A 19,314-nucleotide genomic window follows, 5' to 3' on the forward strand; every position below is an offset into this window, starting at 1 on the left:
GACAACCCAAGCTGACTATGACCTCTGTAGAGAGGTGTAACCAGAGAAAGTGGACTCTTTCCTTCTCTCACAGCAACACTTGGCTGAAAGACAAGGTCCCATATGATTCTGTCACTGTGTCCAGAAGTAACTAACACCACTCTCATTATTTTAATGCTTTTGATGAAATTGATTAGCACTATCCAATTTGAAAACTGAATTCTAGAGTTGATACAGATGGGAGAGTTCCAGAGTGAAAAAAATTAAGATCAAGTAGAAAGTATAGGGGTGCAAAAATTAGTAGTCAAAGTAAATAATATTTAGAGTATTAGTTCCAAAAATCCAAATTAATGCCAAAAATATGATAAACTCCAAAATGTCAAAGATTTAAATAAAAACAGTATCTCCACATATGATATTCAGAAACTTAAAGCCAAGAATGGCACAGACTGCAACCAATGAGAATTGATGTCATCTGTAGGGCTGGATTCAACCCAGAAGTCTTTAGCTGCAAAGAGAACATGGAACTATAAATGGTGCCATAAAAGAGGTAGGGGTAGGTCAGTAAAAGAGGGCCATTCAGGATTCTTCATCAACCACTGTAGAAATATTTCAATATTGTAACAATCAATCAGGAGCTATGATCTGAATAATGGTCTCTGTCACCGTGACAGGAGCATGCCTGTGCTGGGAAGTCCGTGTGCAAAGGCACTAGTTAAGACTGCCCAGATGCTATGGTGACACCCTGCTCAAAAGAGGTTCCATGCATGCCACAGCACTATCAGTCTTGTCCCTGAGTTCAGGCACCAGTTTCTGGGGGTATAGAATTATGAGTGCAAGTTGATAATTATAATTGGATTGCCCAGCACTTTGTATTTTATCCTGCATGCTTTGAAGAAACTTTCTCACAAAAAATCATTTTGATGTTAAAACCTATAATAATAAACATGCTGAGTTAGCTCTGGGTCATTATATCTCCATAAGAGTATAAAAATCTACATGGTCTCAGCTTTCTCTGTGTGTATGTCTGTCTTTTCTAATCCCCCATTGCCCCTCATCAGTTTTGGAATTAACTGATACAGCCGCACTCTTTGGAGCCAAGAAACACCAGCCTACAGGTACAGGTGGACTCAGTAATTCCAGAGCTCTCTGATGTAGGTGATATTTATGTCTGAAAAAATGTGTGGTCCCTGTATAGCTAAGGCATCCTTGAGGCTTAGCCCACATAATATTTGCCTTTACATTCTTATAGTAGGGCTCAGTGTTTTGCCTTCATGCTTGTTCTCTAACTGAACTAAAGAAAACATCTTTCTCTCCATGTAACTTGAACATTATAAAAAAAGTATAGAAGGATGCATGAAGAACTATTTTTGAATAGAAATGGCCTTTCATGGGCCATTTTCACAATTGGGTGAAAGATAAGTGTTTTCCTAGAGACAGTTTGTGGTCTTTCCAAAGTTCAAAGAAAAAGAAAGGACGGTATTCAAATTTTAAGTCAAAATCACCATATCTTGAAATAAATGGCATACACAGAGGGGTTGTTGAAGGGCCTTTGAGGCAGGGACATTTCAGAGAGGTGTGGGCAGTGCTATAGAGTCCATTTATGGACCCATGACAGCAGAAAGATGGTTGTATCTCCAGGTATCATGGACAGGGAAGGATGTATTCCTGGGTTTTGGCCTGAGGTAGTCATGGAAGAACTGCTGCCACCTCAGCAATGACTTTAGAAAAACTTCAAGAAAGACAATTAAGGCCATGGAATGAGCACCCTTGTCTCTTTATCCTCAGGCCCACTTCTTCCCAGCAGTGCTTTCCATTGGCTGAAGGTGAATGGTAACCAGAGGTTCATGGATCTGGGATGATGGAGGGTGGCATAAACTCAGGATACTGCTGAGGGATGACAGAGAGAAGAGTCCATCAAATAGTGCAGAGTTGTGAATGTCATATGTATATATCTGCATTGATGGTCTGATGGCTTTCAAAATGCTTCCAAATTAACCAACACCACTACAGTATGTGTTAAGAAAGAAGGTGTTGAATGACTCTCAGTGATAATTTTCTATCTTTTCCGTACATCATTGTACCAGTTTTTCTCTAATGAAAGTGCCTTTCTGTGTTTAGAATGTTACCAAGCTCAGATAATGGTTAAGAGAATTTGCAAGATGGTAAAGAGAAAAAGCAATAATATAAACTCCATGGGCTGAAAAGTAGTATCTCATATGGAAACATTGAAAGTTTATGAAGAGGAAAGTTTAGGAAGAAGATGAAAATTATGAATTACAGAACACCAAGAAGACAAAGAATATAGAAATGGGAAATTATTTCTTAGCAAAATCATTAATGAGAATTAAAAAGGGAAAAAAGAATAGTCACTCAAGAAAATCAGCAAATTGCTTTTCTTGAAAAAGAGTCATAGCTATCAGGCAAAGTAACATTCATGTGTCCCTTAAGCAAAGTTAGATCTGAAACTCCATTTCTGCCTTTATATATTGACAGAGGGAGTATGGTTTCTCTCCAGGACAGAGGTGTTTAATCAATAGTCAAGTTTTGATGAAATAGTCCTCTGCTGTCACTTGTATGATGAAGGCCAATGTATTAAGAACAAGCCCAGAGAGAGGACCAACTTAATTCTGATGTTAAAATCAATCTCTTTGGAACAGAGATTATGGTTTGAAAGAAGAGAGCACATTCTTTGATGTACTGCACATTGCCTGCACTACCAGTCACCTTCAGCAGGTGTCATTTCACACACTGTGTGATCTTTGGCATAGTAGAGTGAGCAGAGAAATCTGTCTAGCTGAAGCTGGATGCCAGGAAAAGATTCAGGGAAGTTGGAAAAATATTTTAACTTGCTCTCTGAAATTCAGTCATCACAAATGAAGAATTACATCTGACCTTAGCACCATCCTTACTGATTCATTAGTAGACAAGAGCTGGTGGCAGGGACTGGGAATTAGAAACCTGTGTAAAGTGTAACAAGAGCATTCTATGGGTTGTCTGCATCATCATGTTTATATTCTTTTTATTAGAATAAATTTTTTCATTTATGAGCATACATACACTTTAGTAATGGTAAAATATTTGCTAAGACTTTATATTCAAATTCTGTAAGACTTCATATAAAGTATTTTGATGGGACTGGGGTTGTGGCTCAGTGGTAGAGCACTCACCTAGCATGGGTGAGGACTGGGTTCAATCTTCAGCACCACATAAAAATAAAAATAAAGGTATTGTGTCCACCCACAACTAAAAAATTTATTTTTTAAAAAAAGTGTTTTGATAGTAAGAACACATGTCATTAGGGCCTATATAGTCTGCTGGCTTGGTGCAATATAAAAATGCAAGATTGCCATTATAAAGCATAACAGAGGAGAGAAAGTGGAACATTAATATAAGGACACCACAGTATTATGCCATCATATGGCATACTGCTAGTGTGTAGAATGAATAAAGCTGAGAATGTTTGAAAAGAGCCATTCAGTGAGATGACTTTTGTAATCCAGTTCCTATAGGTGATAAGGTTTGATTGTTAAAAATGCTTTTAAAATTATTTGTATGGGACTGGGAAGATAGCTCTGTTGGTTGAGTGCTTGCCTAGCATGCACAAGGCCCCAGGCAATCCCCAGCACCATAAAAAAAAATCTGTTATACAACTTTAATTATGATAACCAAAACCGCATTCCATTTAATTTTCTTCATCTGTTAAGACTGTGTTAAAATCCAGAATATGTACAAAAGTATAAGTCATTTTTAACAGAGAAAAAAATAAGAATAATAAAATAATGAACATATTAGGATATTTAATAGGAGGAAACTAATTAGTGTTCTGCATCTTCAGAGGCCCAGGCAAGTTGAAAGATTTATTAGTCAGCTTTTGTTACTGTGACAAAATACATGATAAATCAACTTAAAGAAAGAAATATTTGAATAAACCAAAACAATTCATGATCACTAAACCAAAGATATACTATACAAAGAACTCAAAAACAAATCCCAGAGTTCTCAAGTTGGTGATGCTCTCCAGAAGAGCAGTAAAGTATGTAAAAATTAAGAATGAATTAAATCTCAGAAACAAAACAAAATGTCTCAGAACAATAGACATAACACTGAACAGTCTGATTGTATTGAAAAACAAAACCCAGCATATACTGTTTGCAAGTTACTCATATTAAATGCCAAGACATCCAAGACTGAAAGCAAAAAATGAAAAAATATAATTTATGCAAATGGAGTCCAAAAACAAGGAATAGCTCTTCTCATGGCTGATAAAACAGGTTTTAAGCAAAAATTAATCAGAAGAGATAAGTCACTACATACAGTTAAAGGGAACAACCCAACCAAAAGATACAATGATAGGAAATATTTATGCCCCAAATGTTGGTGCACTTAATTACATGAAATAAACACTTATTGACTTTAAGTCCCAGTCAGACTCCAAAACAATAAAACTGGGTGATTTGAACACACCCCTCCCATACTAGATTAGGTGATCCAGAGATAAAATCAATGAAAACAATTGTGATCCATATAATACTATAAATGAACATAACATATATCTATATAAAATTTACCCAACAGCTGAATATTTTTTCCCTCAAGAACTTGTGATAGTTTTTCCAAAACAGACCCTGTTTTAAGTCATTGAGCAAGTCTTGAAGAAAAAAGAAAAAAAATTGTTGTTATCCTTAGTATCTTATCAGATCATAATAAAATAAAATTAGAAATCAATAGTAAAAAAATATAGGAACCACATGAACACATGGAGATTGAACAATTATCTTTTAAATGAATGGAGCATAGAAAAAATGAGAGCAGAGATTTTTTAAAAAATTACTAAAATCAAACGAGAATGGAGATACAATACACTAAAATCTCTGTGACACTATGAAGCCACTTTTAATAGGAGGACATTTAGCATTAAGTGACTATACACGCACACACACAAAACAACAAGAGCAACCACATCACACACAAAAAATCAGAATGATACCAAATGAACAATCTAAAGCTACATGTCAAAGCTCTAGAAACACAGGAACAAACTAATTCCAAAAATCAGTGGAAGACAGAAAAAAATAAGGATCACAGCCAAAATCATTGAAATATTTTAAAATACAAAGAATCAAAGCTGCAAAAAATTGGTTTTTGAAAAGATAAACAATATTAATAAATCCCTAGCCAAACTAACCAAAAGAAAGAGAATACCCAAATCAACAAAATTAGAGATAAAAGGAGACATCACCAGTCATTTCTAAAACCCAGAGAACTTTTAAGGTCTATTCTGAAAACTTATATCCCAATAAATTGGAAGATCTAGAAGATATTGACAAATTTCTAGACGCATATGTCCTTCGCAAACTGAATCAAAAGGATAGAGAAAATATAAACAGACCAATAACAAACAATGAGATTGCAGTGGCAATTAAAAGTCATCCAACAAAGAAAACCCCCGGACCAGATGGATTCTCATCTGAGTTCTACCAGACCCTTAAATAACTGATGCCAATTCTTCTCATATTCTTACATGAAATAAAAAGGATGGGAACACTCTCAAACTCATTTTATGAGGGCAACATCATCCTGATACCAAAAGTACAAAAACACACATCAAGGAAAGAAAACTGCAGACAAGACCACTGAACATACATGCAAAAATACTTAGTAAAATATTAGCAAATATGTTTAAAAACACATTAATAAGATTGTGTACCATGATTAAGTTGTATTCATCCAAGGGATGCAAGATTGGTTCAAAATATATAAATCAATGTAATTCATCATACAGACTCAAGAACAAAAAATTCACCATCATCTCTACAGATGCAGAAAAAGTCAATGGCAAAATTTACCACCTATTTATGTTAAAAGCAGTGAAAAAACTTGGGATGGAAGGAATTTACTTCAATATGATAAAGGTTATAATGACAAACACGAAGTTAATATAAAAACTGAAGCTTTTTCCTCTAAATCCACTCTCACCACTCCTATTCAATACAGTCCTTGCAACTCTAGCCAGAGCAATGAAACAAGAGAAGAAAATTAAAGGGATGCAAATGGGAAATGAAGAAGTCAAACTATTTCTGTTTGCTGATGACATGATCCTACACAGAGAGGACATTCCCTCCCAGCAAAAATAATTCACCAGAAGATTTCTACACCTGATCAACAAATTCAGCAAAGCAGTAGGATAAAAGATTAACATACAAAAAAATCAATAGCTTTCTTATGCTTCAATATATGAATGGATGAATCTACATTATGCATAACCATAGAAACAAAAGATGTACCCTATTTGTGTACAATGAATCAAAATGCAGTCTGTAAAAATAAAAAATAATTTAAAAAATAAATTAAAATTTTTAATTTTTTAAATAAAAAAAGAAAAGAAAAATAATGAATCCATGAAGAAAGAAATCAAGGAAACTACTTGATTCACAGTAGCCTCAAAAAAAAAAAACTTATGAATGAATCTAATGGGGTAAATATCTCTATAACTAAAATTATAAAACACTGAAGAAATAAATTGAAGACCTTAGAAGATGGAAAGACTGAACATGTTTATGAATAGGTAAAATTAAAATAATCAAAAGACCATATTACCAAAAGAAATCTAGAGATTCATATCAAGTGCCAATGGTGGTCCTGACAGAACTAGAAAACACTGTTCTCAAATGTATATGCAAGAATAAAAGGCTCAGAATAGCCAAAGCAATCCTGAGCAGTAAGAGCAAGCTGGGAAGCTTCACAATACCTGATCTCAAATTATACTATAGAGTTTTAATAACAAAGTCAGTATTGGCATAAAAATAAATATGAAGATCAGTGGAAGAGATTAGAGGACACATAGACAAATACACATAAACACAGTCATCTGATCCTTGACCAAGGTGCCAAAAACATACATTGAAAAAAGTCCTTTTAACAAGTGGTGATGGGAAAACTGGGTATCTATATGTAGAAGAATGAAACTAGATCCCTACCCCTCACCCTCCACAATAGTCAACTCAAAGTAGATAAAAACCATAGGAATTAGACCAGAAACAGTAAAACTCCTAGAAGAAAATAAATTCAACACTCCAATATGTTGGCACAGGCAACAACCTTAATAAGACTCCTATAGCTCAAGAAATAAAACCAAGAATCAATGTGCAATGTCATTAAATTAAAAAGATTCTGCACAGCAAAGGAAGTCATTAAGAGTGTAAAGAAAAGAGTCTACAGAATGAGGGAAAATCTTTGCCAGTTACTCTTCTGACAAGGGTTTAATATCCAGAGTATATAAAAACTCAAAAGGAATCGGGTCTTCCACATTGAAGGGTCTGGGAGTAGCCACCTTTTTCTTCTCTTTGTCTGGAGCTCAGAACAACATGGACTGATATCCTGGGTATACCTTTATTAAAGAGATAACAGAAAAGACAAGGGTAACTTTAGAGAGATCTGTATAACAGAAGGTTGCCACAGCCATGCCAGAACCAGCAGCTGATAAACTGGCTCCTGCTCAGAACATCCACTACACACCATCTCAGCAGGGAGTAGTTTTCAACTCTGGAGCTAAACAGAGAGCTAGTCAAATGGTAGAAATGCAGTAAGATCCAATGGAACCTCCAAGGTTTAAGATTAATAAGAAAATTCCCCAGGGAACACCTCTTCCTGCATCTGTCATGCATTTTCCTAGTCAAAAATGACTGTAAAGGAACAATAGTGGAAGATTTCTCCTATTTCCAAGTGGAAAAATGCAAAGGGTTATACAATTCCATTAGATAAACATCTAGCTGCTGATGGAAGAGGACTTCAGACAATAAATCTAAATGAGAACTTTGGAAGATTCATGAAGCTGTGGAAATGCGTGTCCAAATACAGCAAAAGATGGCTCAAAAAGAAAAGGAGAAACAAAGAGAAACTTAAAGAAATGGACCAAAAAGCCAGAGAGAGGGAAGTGGGATCAAAACCCATGTGGAAAAAGAGGATGGGGAGACACCTGAGAGAGATGAAATCTGTCATGATAGATGAAAAGAGAGACAGCATGACTGGAATCTTTTTAGGGAAGCTCTTGATAAGAGGTCAAAGCTGCAGAGAAATGAAAATCGAAATATCAGTGAACTCATTGCTCCTGTGTGCCCAATCATTGGAATTCCAATGAACTGCAGTATGACCAAAGGATTTTCAACCAATCTAGGGTGTAGACAATGGATTTGCAGGTGGAGAAGATGAAATTTACAGTGTATATGATCAAGCATGGAGAGGTGGTTAAGATATGACTCAGAGTGTTTATAGGCCCAGTAAAAATCTGGACAAGGATATGTATGGTGATGACCTAGAAACTAGAATAAAGACCAACAGATTTGTTCCTGACAAGGAGATTTCTGGTTCAGATCATAGATGGAGAGGCCAAGAAGGACCAGTTCAGTTTGAAGAAGATTCTTTTGGTTTGGACAAGTTTTTGGAAGGAGCTAAACAGTAGGGTGACTCTTAAAGACCCTCAGATAGCACATGCCATAAAGAACATGAACAAGAAGGGAAGAAGAGGAAGGAGTGGATATACCTGTCTTCAGCGTGAATGAACTATATTACTCATACTCCTAAAGATGCAAGTTATGGGGGAACACTTTGTAAATGGTCAGGATAAAAACCAAATGTAGGTGTCAGATCCCAGCACTACTTTTTATTATGGGAGATGGGGGGAATTGAAAATTCAACTTTCAATTATTTAGTTTTCTTAAACATTTGTGTTTGTACTTCTTTCTTAAAAGTTGTGTTTGTACCTCTCCCACCTTTCAGCACCTATATAACATACTGCCCACACACAGAATTAAGACCACCTTGTGTCACTCTAGTAGTCTGGGGTAATATTTTACAGAAGAACAACTGCTTATGAACAACACTACCCTAACCATGATGAGGAGAAAGTTCACATATTGGAACTATGCTACCAAATGAATTTTGCCTGTATTGTTATGTTTTAGTTTAGAGTGAGGAAAGTAAGTTCTTGCAACTATTTATTTCAATAAAAACATTTAGACCAAAAAAACAAAAAACAAAAAAAACAAAAAACAAAACTCAAAACACTTAATAGCAAAAAAAAAGAAAAAAAATTTAAAAAACCTACTCAATAAATAGCCAAAAACAATCTAATTCGAGTTTTTCTAAGGAAGAAATACAAATGAACAACAAATATATGAAAAAAAATGTTCAACATCTTTAGCAATCAGGAATATGCAAATCAAAATTTTCCTAAGATTTCATCTCGCTCATAATGGCAATCATCAAAATAATGATAACTGCTGGCAAGGGTAGAGGGGAAAAGGTACACATACATTATTGGTGGGAAAGCATATTAGTACAACCACTTTGGAAAGTATTATGGAGATTCCTCAAAAGACCAGGAATGAATTCACCATGTAACCCAGATATCTCATTCCTTGGTATTTATCTAAAAGAATTAAAATCAGCATACTGTGGAGATAAATACATACCAATGCTTATAGTATGTGAGATCTGATGTGCAAAGCCCTGAATTCCATGCCAGTAACTAACGCTGTCTCTCTCTCTCACACACACACACACACTCATACACAGAGAGAGAGAGAAGACAAAATTAAACAAGCAAAGTGTAACACTTTAGCCACTCACCCCATTGGCATCTTCTCAAGAACCTATTTTCCATGTGACCAAGTCTTCTCATTTCTGCTTTTCCCTTCCCTTTTCCCTCCAGTGTTTCCTCACGGTATCCAATTGTCTTGGGCTCTCGGAGGCAAACCTCTGGATCCCCGCCTAGGAAGAAATAGAAAATGTTAACACCAAGGTCTCCAGGAAACAGGAATGCAGGCACCAGGACACTTGGTTGTCACCCTGACTCACTTCCTTCCCAGGTTCCCTGGACTCCTACTCCTGGTAGAGCCCAGTGGGAGGCATACATTAGGTGCAGCTCTCACAGGAGGGTTCAGATAGCTAAAGACTGAATGTGCTACAATACCACTTGGACTGACATGTCTATTGGGGTGACTGTAAATACTTATCCTACAGATGACAGATGTTCTCTCATGGCCAGCCTAGGTGTCCGTTAATAGATGAATGGATAAAGAAAATGTGGTTCACACACACACACACACACACACACACACACACACACACATGCACACACAGGTTTGACTCAGTCATAAAGAAAAACAAAGCTTTGTCATATGCTGGTAAATGGATGGAACTGGAGAGAGTCAGTCTAAGAGAAATAAACCAGATTCAGAAAGTCAAAGGTTAAATGTTTTCTCTTATACATGGAAGATGGAGAGAAAAAAAATTAAAGTGATCTCACAAAATTAGAAGTGAAATAGAGGTTAGATGAATGATAGGAGGGAAAGGGGAAGAGCTGGGTATGAAGTTGACCAAAATATACTATGGTCATCTATGACATATATCAATTTTATATATAACTACAATGCATAAATTAAAAAATGAACAGAAGACCAATAAAGTATAGGAAGGGAATCAGGGAGAGGAAGGAGGGAAGGGAAAGGGGAAGTACTATGGATTGAAACAGAGCAATCTATGCTATATGCATTTATGAAGATGTCACAATGAACCCCACTGTTATGTATAACTATAAGGCACTAATAAAAACATCAAAAACAGGAGAAAAGGTTTATTTTTTCCTCACAAGTTCAGAGGTTTTAGTCCATGTTACTAGGCTCCATTGTTTCAGAGCCTGTGGTGAAGCAGAATGTCATGGTGTGGAGGGTGTGATGAAGGAAAACTGCTCACATTATGGCAGTCAGGAAGCAGAGAGTGGAGAAGCTGCCAGGGACAAGTCTTCCCGGGCATGTTCCCATGGACCCACGTATTTCAACTAGATCCCACTCACTATGGTTTCCGATTCATCCCAGTAATGCCATCGAATTATGAATCTGTTGGTAGAATAATCAGTCAATGATGTCAAAGCCTTCATGATCCAACCACTTTCTGAAAGCACCACCTCTGAACACTGCTATGTTGGGGGCAAAGTCTTCAGCAGATGAGCCTTCAGGGAACATTCCAGATTCAAACTATAACAGAGGACCTAATGGAAACTTACCCAGAACATGAGAACATATTGATTATCCAGTTAATTAAACCTCTATTATTATTATCAGCACATTTGGAGATTCTGATTTTGTTGTCTAAGGGAAAAGAATTGATGCCTGGGTTTTCTTTGAACACCCTCTATTTTGTTTGGATTTGTTTGAGACTGAAGCAGATAATTGCTCCAACTTCTTTCTTAGATGATGCTTATGTTCAATCCCAGAAGATTTCCTTCAGAGTGCAGTTCTTTTTTCTCCCCCAATACCTAATTATTTCATGATACTTTATTTTCAAAACAGGTCACAACATTAAGCTTTTGACCCATTCGTCCATTGTACAAGCTACAAATGCTTGCTGGCCAGCTGAGGGGACACTCTTCAGTAGATAGTTTGAAAAGTGAATAAAAATCCATAAACAAATATTCAAATAGTTTCCATAAGAACATAGATAAGTGTGACCCCAACTTTTAGTCCATAGTGCTGCATCTATGCCAATCCTACTCTTAGAAAGACATTTCAAAAATAGCAGTAATTAAGTTAAGTGGTTCCCCCAGATCCCTTAACTTAACCTTGCAGTTAACAGCTACAGAGTGGCATCTACACGTTGATACTAGTGGAGGCACAGGCTGCCAAATAACATTTGATCTTGCTTTCCTGAGCACAAGGCACAGGCAGAGTGCCAATGTCCTGCTCCTTTACTTCAGGTGGGAAGCCATGGTTCTGGATTTGCTGTATGCACTGCCATGTTGGTTGTGACATCACATAGCAGACAGTTGGCCTCTGAAATCCAATGAAATGTAAAAGCAGTGGTAACAGTATATGCGACCATGTTTTCAAAAATCATCCAATTACTCACATGCATTTTCAGCAGCCCTCAACAATCCCATCAAGACCATCACATGTAATTCCCCATATGCCGAATGAATAATACTTCTCATCTGGTTTAGGTCTCTTCTGCAGCAGAGGTTTTTCATGTGCATGATCATAAAGGATGCAATTAAATAATCTGTGTACTCCATCATTCACATAATACATAAAATCTGTTTACTTGACTCATCATCATCAGAGCCTGCCTGTTCCTTTAATATGATTTTTTTTTTTTTGGCAATGATATTTTACTGCAAGCATGAAAGCTGAAGCAACATAATATCTACCTGGTTCAGCTATGGTCTTCACTCCAGAGTCCCACAGAAAGTATTTGTCCAGTGCTGGGTTAATCACACTGGTGATCTCTTCAAATTTAAGCTTTACTTCTTCAGATCCAGGAAAGCCTCCACCAATATCAAGCAGATACATGATGAAACTAACCTCAGCTCCAATGCCAAAGACAGTGGGCATCAGAGATGGCCTGCAGGAAAGTCTCAGGATCAGTGCAGCCATTCTCCATGTGAAAACTGATACCAATGACATCAATATTTGATTCTTTATCTAGTTCCAAAAGAAGTCTGCTGGTTTTGAGTGTGGCACCACATTTAACACCGAGGTGGCAGACTACTTTAAAATCATCAGTGGCACAGATGGGCCCAGGAGCACAATGGTTGGAGGAGCCAAAGGCATCCCCAGGGACTCCCAGCGTGCTTAGACACTGTGGCTGGTGCAGCTTGGGGCCCGACCTGTGGGTGCCACAAGGACGACTCGGGCACCGTGAGGACATCTGGACCCAGGAGAAGTGGCCCACGACCCTCTCTGCCACCAAGTGTTCCCCTGCTGGCAGAGCGGGTCAGTGTGGGCCGCTGGACACTTGGCTGTGCCTCCCTTCCACCGCCCACTCACCTCACAGCGCAAGGGCGGCGCTGACTCGCCCTGTGGAGATGCCGCCGCGGGATCGGAGCCCCGCAGCGTTGATGAGGAACCAAAGCGAGAGGAGAGCTCCACTGCCCACCACTGCAGCGCCTGTCAGCTACCTAAATCCCGCCAGTCTGAGACGCCAGCCCCAGGTGGTGCGAGCTGCTGGCTGAAGGAGGCCTCAGGCAGCAGAGGCCACTGCAGGGACTGACCTCAAAGTGCATGCAGTTCTATGGAGAAATTTGACCCAGACTAACTCATCTGGCTGTTAACAACACCAAGTATATCTCCATTCAAACTTAGAGTTAATATGAAATTTTGTATGCATTTTTTTAATCATGTTGTATGTGATTGCATTTATGTCTGTCCTTTTTTGAAGAGTACAGAACAAAGGTTGCATATTTACAGATCTTGTTCATAAAGTAGCAGTGAATCCATGTTATTACTATGTTTTCTCTAATCTTGTTAAAACTGGGCAATGTGAGCTAGAAAGCTAATCACATTTAATTTTTAGAAAAATTAATAAGTACTTCTTTAGAACTCATGGAAAATCTTCCAATCTTATCCAACAACATTTGTTTATCAGTTACCATGTGCCATGCCCAACTTGAGTTGTTCCTGGGAGTAGGACACAACAAAACCAAAAATATTTAAATTCTTCAAAGTTAGGTTACTGCTTTCATGGGGAAAAAAAAGTACAATTAACTAAGTATTTGGAGTGATAGATGACGCCATAAACTGATTTGAGAAAATAAATTCGAGTTAGTGACTTTGCCTCTGAGCCTTGTTGATATTTGTACCTTAATTCTGCGTGCAACAGATTTTTTTCAAGCATCTTTTAACAAATTTTACTGGTGTAAATTTGAAGGCAAAAATGAATGTGTATTTAAGAAGCAGGTAAACAAAGCTCATTTGGAGGGGAAGAAGACAGGATCAGGGAAGCATATAAAAAGGTTTATTTCCCACTTATCTGCATCCTTGCAACACTAGCTTCAGCAGCCCCTTTTAACTCAGGGGGCCCTTTCAATGCCACATGGTTGAAGTTAATCACGTGAACTGACTTTAGACTCATCTCATATTTTACTAGTGGAGTATGTCACAAAATATTAATTTGCTATAAAGCGTGTTTAGATATACTTCTGTTGTTTTATTTTTGAGGTTTCTACTTAATGCTTCCTTGTTGCAGTTTTGGTTTTCAGTGCTATTATCTGGCTGAATTTTGGGTAGCAACATGAATCTAGCATGATTCTTAGGTGGACATGTTTTCCCATATTTCCCAGTCATTAAATCCATTTATTTGAATAACTAAGTTCTACAAAGTCATAGATATGTCTGACTTGAAAAACAATTTTTCTACAACAGGTACTTAGAAATTTAATTATGGTAAGCACATATATAGTTTAAAAACATTGCCCAATTGGGGGCTATATAAATTTCTGCTTCTCTACAAACCAGGCCAAATACTAATATTATTGAATGTTTAAAATATCATTCATTTTCTGTCTAAAAAGGCATATCACAAGGAATTTCATTTGAATTTTTCTGATTAATAATAAGATTAAACATATTGGTAACATATTAATTTACCACCTATGTGAAACTCACATACACACATATTCAACAAACATGGGAATAGCCATCCATTAGCCTTCACTTGAAGGTTTATAAGCTAGTGGATGCCATAAACCAGACCAATACAAGGACAGTAAGCCCTCGAGACATGTAAAGCAAGGATCATGGAGTATTCACCTGCAGGAGTTTTCTTCTGGAATAAAAAACTTCATGTAGTGCTATTTTTTAATGAAAGGAAGCAAAGACTATTATTTACAAATTCACTCTGGTTCAGAAAAGTCAAGGTTATTTGCTTGTGAGAACAATAACTAGTTAAGCTATGCAACTTTGTGTTTACATGAAATATCATTATTTATACCCTTTTAGCTCTAATATTGGCATACAACTGTAAATTTGCCTATACTGCAAGATCTTCCCTCACTCATCAAGTAGATATTGATATTTTTTTCAAAGATTTCACTTTAGAATCCAATAATCCATCATCTCCATGCCAGTAGCTTCTGTTAACACCTAATAAGAGAATAGTTGTTATGCCCCAGCCTCAGCCTGTACATATTGAATACTTGTCAGGAATCATCAAATACACCCCAAACCCACCATGTGTGAAATGGACCCATGACTCCATACCTGGTCCTTTGGGTGAGGGTATTATTATCTCACCAGCTGTGAAAGGCAGACCCAGCAGTGTCCCTGACATCTTTCTCTCCCAATGACCAATCAGTCTGGTCCTTCTCCTAAGGCTGCTTCAAATCCAGGCATGAAGTTTCTGTCTCCACATCTTCCAAATTCAACTAACCTATTCTTGCCCTCAGCAGAGACACCGGCATCCACCCTTGACTCCTGCCATGCACTCTCCACATGCAGCCAGGCTGGTCTTCTCAAAAGTGTGCCAAGTTAGACAATCCCCTGCTTAGTGCACTGTGATTGTTCACAAGATGAAGGGGAAGTCTCTGAAGACCCTGAATAAGATCAACACATCTTTTCATGACAAGGCATCAAACTTCACTTCCATCATGATCCCCTATCATCTGTGTGTGTGTATGTGTGTGTGTGCATGCATAATCTTCACACACAGCTTGTATGTGTGTATATATTGGTATATATCCACTAAATGCTGCTTGATTATACTGCAGATTATAAAGACTAAAATTACATCCTGGTTCTCTAATTAATCAACCTGAGAGATGTGCTTCCCCTAGTTTTCAGGTCTGAGACTAATTAATTATTAGCAATATTAGTAAACCTGGCTTTACATAAGTCTGTGTACTTTCAGAGGTATCTACTCTTTTCCCTAATGTTTGTGAAAATTATCCTTTGAGTAAAGTTCACATTAACATATAAATACCATTTTGAAGTGAACAATTCATTGGCATTTAATACATTCACATTTTACACCCATCCTTCCATCTGGTTCTGAAATATTGTCATCATCCCAAAAGGAGACCCTACTTTATTAAGCAGTCATTCCCTATTCTCCCCTCTCCCCAGCCTCTGGCAACCATTAACCCTTCTGTCTGCCTGGGTATACCTGTTCTGAATGTTTCATACAAATGGATTCATACACTATTTGTCTTTTTCTGTCTGTCTCTTCATCCATATGGCCTAATATTTTTAAGGTTCATCCATGTTGTCACCTTTTTATGTGAACATGCCACATTTCCTTTAAACATGTCTGATGTCTGAGATTTTTCCCATTGGTCCATACCCATTTGCCCTCAGGCATCTCTCTGAATTAATCAACTTCCTCAATACAGAAATTAATAGAATCACCAGCATGCAAGACTCACTTATTACTTTTTCATTTCATCCTTGTCCCCAATCTATTCTTTTGCTTCAAAAACACTCACTCACTATGTTTGAGGTGTGTCATTAAACATGCCCACATCCTGGTAATATCTGTACTTGTTTTCAATGTGTGCTTTCAATCTCTGCTAATGGTTTTTTGTGCTGTAAATCTCATTCTGAATCTTCCCCTTTCCCATTGACACCATAGACCTACCTGTGTCACTATTTGTACTTTACTTTGTTGTTCCTATTTGCTGAGGAATATTTCACAGCCAGCACCAGGCACATTTTTCTTATCCCTTTTCCTAGTAGTGAAAAGCTAGTTGTTTCTAATTCCCTGCCACAACCAAATGATCCTTCTCATGTGTGTCCTCAGGGACCTGTAGACCTGTTAAGAATGTCTCGGATGCATGCAGGGATGAAATGGCCATGAGAAGATGAACACATACTTACTTTAACTAGATTCCTTCCCTGAATGCTCTGTGATGCACACTTGCACCAGAGGACTTAAGTGACCTGTTTCCTCACATCTTGTGTAACACACATTCTCATCTATCTTCAATATTAGCTCATTTTAAACATTTACATTTCCTTATTTATGAGAAAAGTAAGCATCTTTTTCAGATTTACTAGTCCCTTCCTGGCAGTTGTCCATCCACATCCTTTGTGAATTTTTAAAGGCAACCTCTTACCTCTGTTGTCATTATTGTGGTTTTTATAGTTCATTCATAAGAATGTTTGGCAATACTAGACATTGACTTATTATCTTTTTAGATTGATTTGTCTTTTAGTTTCTAAAAACTGAAGTATGCCTCCAATGCCCTGTACCATGCCTGTTAATGTCTCTGGTAACACTTGCTTGTTGTTAAAGCTTATTTTTTGGTGTGTTTATGTTTTCTGAATGCCCAGATTAGCTTTATATTCTCAGTTTTCTTATTTTGATCTTTAATCTTTCTGGAGTTCAATTCTATATCCAACAAACTGAATGAATAAATTAACAGAAGGGAAGGAACAAATCTTCCTTACAAGTCTATAGTAAACACATGTAGAAGAAAGGCAGGGAATAGAAAATCACCATTAGAACATCATGACAACATTGCTGCCGAAACATCTGTTGACTTTTTTCCTTTCTTCTTCTGTTTTTTTTTTTTTTTTCCCTTGGTACCAGGATTGAATGAAGGGGAGCTTAACCACTGAGCCTCATCCCCAGCCACTTTTATGTTTTATTTAGATATAGGGTCTTGCTAAGTTGCTTAGGGCCTTGCTAAGTTGCTGAGGTTGGCATTAAACTTGTGATCCTCCTGTCTCAGCCTCTTGCGCTGCTGGGATTATAGGCATGTGCCACCACACCTGGTATACCTTCTTGTGGGAAGCCATTCTTATTTAGCAGAATCAGACTAGGTTGAGCCATGCAACGTAGAGGCCTGGCTTCTAGCAACTGCTGGGAAGTATGTGGCACTGTGTGGGAGTGGTTCCCTTTCTCCTTCTGGAATTTTCCCTCTAAGAGAATGGCTTCCCAAACTCCACCCTATCCTGTCCATCAGAAGCTCCTCCCAGTCCTTGCCCCCCTTATCTGTAAATGATGAATAAAGGAGAGTTGGGCAAATCCATGGTATTGTAAAGAGGCCAGAGCAGGTATGGCCAGACCTGTCACACCCCCGCACATATGAAAAGAGTATTGACTTTTTTTTTAATTTATTTTTATTGTAAACAAATGGGATACATGTTGTTTCTGTTTGTACATGGAGTAACAGCATACCATTTGCATATTCATACATTTACATAGAGTAAAGATGTTTGATTCATTCCGTTATTTTTTCCTTCCCCCCGAGTCCTCCCATCTCTCTTTTGCCTCTATACAGTTGCTCCTTCCTCCCTTTGTGCCCCCCTCCCACCCCCCATTACATGTCATCATCCGCTTATCACTGAGATCATTTGCCTTTTGGATTTTTGAGATTGGCTTATCTCACTTAACATGATATTCTCCAATTTCATCCATTTGCCTGCAAATGACATAATTTTATTTTTCTTTATAGCTGAATAATATTGCATTGTATATATATACCACAGTTTCTTGATACATTCATCAATTGAAGGGAATCTAGGTTGGTTCCATAGTCTGGCTATTGTGAATTGAGCAGCTATGAACATTAATGTGGCTGTATCTCTGTAGTATGCTGATTTTAAGTCCTTTGGGTATAGGCCAAGGAGTGGGATAGCTGGGTCAAATGGTGGGTCCATTCCAAGTTTTCTAAGGAATCTCCACACTGCTTTCCAGAGTGGCTGCACTAATTTGCAGTCCCACCAGCAATGTATGAGTGTACCATTTTCCCCATATCCTCTCCAACATATATTGTTGCTTGTATTCTTTTTCTTTAACTGTGTATTTATTGTTTTTTTCTCTTTATTTATTTATTTATTTTATTGTAAACAAATGGGATACATGTTGTTTCTCTATTTGTACATGGAGTCAAGGAATACCATTTGTGTAATCATAAATTTACATAGGGCAAGGTTGTTTGATTCATTCTGTTATTTTTTTCGCTGACGCCCCACCCCTCCCACCCCTCTTTTTCCTCTATACAGTCTTTCCTTCCTCCATTCTTACCACCCTCCTTATCCCTAACCCTAAACCTAACCGTAACCCTAACACTAAAACCTCCCACCCCCTATTATATGTCATAATCCGATGATCAGCGAGATCATTCTTCCTTTAGTTTTTTGAGATTGGCTTATCTCACTTAGCATGATATTCTCCAATTTCATCCATTTGCCTGCAAATGCCATAACTTTATCATTCTTCATGGCAGAGTAATATTCCCTTGTGTATATATGCCACAGTTTCTTTATCCATTCATCAACTGAAGGGCATCTAGGTTGGTTCCAAAATCTGGCTATGGTGAATTGAGCAGCAATGAACATTGGTGTGGCTGTATCTCTGTAGTATGCTGATTTTAAATCCTTTGGGTATAGGCCAAGGAGTGGGATAGCTGGGTCAAATAGTGGGTCCATTCCAAGCTTTCTGAGGAATCTCCATACTGCTTTCCAGAGTGGCTGCACTAATTTGCAACCCCACCAGCAATGTATGAGTGTACTTTTTCCCCACATCCTCGCCAACACCTATTGTTGCTTGTGTTCTTGA

The 19,314-nt window shown here is 37.6% G+C and overlaps 2 pseudogenes; one reads left to right on the forward strand and one right to left on the reverse strand.

Annotated features, from left to right (window-relative positions):
* Positions 1-7,373: 7,373 nt before the first annotated feature.
* LOC124975169 (SNW domain-containing protein 1-like) lies at positions 7,374-8,540 on the forward strand (annotated as a pseudogene).
* A 3,087-nt stretch (positions 8,541-11,627) lies between these two features.
* Positions 11,628-12,684, reverse strand: LOC124975170 (ornithine decarboxylase-like; annotated as a pseudogene).
* Between the last annotated feature and the right edge of the window lie 6,630 nt (positions 12,685-19,314).

The sequence above is a fragment of the Sciurus carolinensis genome, unplaced genomic scaffold, assembly GCF_902686445.1.
Source record: "Sciurus carolinensis unplaced genomic scaffold, mSciCar1.2, whole genome shotgun sequence".
Taxonomy (NCBI): Eukaryota; Metazoa; Chordata; class Mammalia; order Rodentia; family Sciuridae; genus Sciurus; species Sciurus carolinensis.